Genomic DNA, 2,132 nt, shown 5'->3' with positions numbered 1-2,132 from the left:
ACTGCCTTGCACAGGCACAGGGAAAAACATCCCCAGTTCCCAGCAAGAACAATCCCAAAAAAATCCCAGGTTGAAATTCCTCCCGGGTGGGGAGAGGGAATGTGATCAGAGCTGGAAAAGCTGCCCTGAACAATGTTTGTGGTACAGCAGCCCCGTTGCCATGGCGATGGAACAACTATTCCCTGCAAACAGGCACAGAGACCCTAAAAATAAACAGCCCAGGCGAAATCCCCGCGTCAGGCATGAGTGGGGATGGGGTGGGAGAGAAACCCCAATTCCCAATAAAGCTCTCCTAAAAGCTTTCCCAGCCCCCAGGGCTGTGACCCACCTGAATTGGTACTTTTAGGATTTTATCAATTTTCATTTTTTAAAAATAATAATTTTATAATTATTTTAAATTTAATTTAATAAATTTTTTAAAATTGAATAAATAATTTTAAATTTAATTGAAAAAAGAGCCTGCTGTCAAAAAAAACCAACAAAAAATCCACAAACCTGCTGTTCAAAACCTTTTCCAGAGCACACACAGGTGAAATGGCAGCTAAAAGCCTCTTACAAGTGTAAAATAAAGGAATTAAACAACAAATTGAAACCAGAGATGCAGAATTCTACACTCCCTTAGTGGAGAAGGGCTGGAGCCTCCAAAGCAAAGCCCTGCCTCGCTCAGGAGCTGCTCCTCTGAAAATCCAGACAAAATATTCATTCAGCAGTCACAAATCCAGCCCAGCTCTGGAGGCTGTCCAGCCCTGCTGGGGATTTTGGGGATGGAGAGGAAGGGAGGGAGCTGGAGGTGGAACCCAGGTATGGGATGTGTGTGTGTGCACCAGGGAACAGCAAATAAAAAGCAGCATCTGCAGGATTTGCATACTTTCTCCTCTGCCTCCCCGATTGATGTGGGCAGGAATCCTCCCAGTTCAGACAGGGGAGTGCGGGAGGATGAAAAAAAAATAATAGTGGTGAGGAATTAAAAAAATAAAACCCCAAAAAAAACCCAGCAGCCATTGGAGCCAAGGAGCCAAAGAAGCAAAGCCTGGATCCAAACAACGGCTGGGCTCAGCCTGCAAAGCCCTGCACCCAAAAATCTCCTGCCCCCAAAAATCTCCTGCACCCAAAAATCTCCTGCACCCAAAAATCTCCTGCACCCAAAAATCTCCTGCCCCCAAAAATCTCCTGCCCCCAAAAATCTCCTGCCCCCAGAGACTGCCTGCAGCCCACCAAGGAAGGTCTGCATCCAAACAGCCAATTCCTGGATCAAAAACATCCTGGATCTCACCACGCAAGCCCTGCACCCAAAGAAACTCGGGATTCCAGAGCAACCCCTGGACCCAAACAGCTCCTGGATCCAAACAGCTCCTGGACCCAAGCAAGGGATTCCTGCTCCCAAAAATCTCCAGGGTCCCACCAACCAACATCTGGATCCCAAAATCTCCTGGATCCCACCAACCTCTGACTCCCAACAACCCCTGGACCCCAAAAACCAACTCCTGGACCCCAAAATCTCCGGGATCCCACGAACCAACGTCAGGATCCCAAAATCCTCAGGATCCCACCAACCAAACTCTAACTCCAAACAACCCCTGGACACAAACAAACAATTCCTGGATGCCAAAATCTCCAGGATCCCACGGATCAACCTCTGGAGCCCAAAATCTCCTGGATCCCAACCAACCTCTGGCTCCAAACAACCCTAGACCCAAAAACCAATTCCTGGACCCAAAAATCTCCGGGGTCCCGCGAACCAACCTCGGGATCCCACCAAGCAACCTCTAACTCCAAACAACCCCTGGACCCAAATAAACAATTCCTGGATGCCAAAATCTCCGGGATCCCACGGATCAACCTCTGCCTCCAAACAACCCCTGCACCCAAAAACCGATTCCCGCACCCAAAATTCTCCAGGAACCCAAAATCCTCAGGACCCCACCAACCAAGCCCTGACCCCAAACACCCCCTGAACCCCAACAAGACAATTCCTGGACCCCAAAATCCCCAGGATCCCTCCAGCCACCCCCGGGACTGCCGAAGCCGCTCCAGCCGGGATATCCCAGGCGGCCCCGGGCTGGGCCCGGCCCGGCCCCGCCGCTCCCCGTGCCCGCTCCCAGCCCTGAGGGGCAGCGCCGCGGGGACCGCCC

Source organism: Passer montanus, unplaced genomic scaffold, assembly GCF_014805655.1.
Source record: "Passer montanus isolate IOZ18808 unplaced genomic scaffold, ASM1480565v1 scaffold157, whole genome shotgun sequence".
Lineage (NCBI taxonomy): Eukaryota > Metazoa > Chordata > Aves > Passeriformes > Passeridae > Passer > Passer montanus.
The sequence above is the reverse complement of the archived record's forward strand: the minus strand, read 5'-3'. Positions refer to the sequence as shown.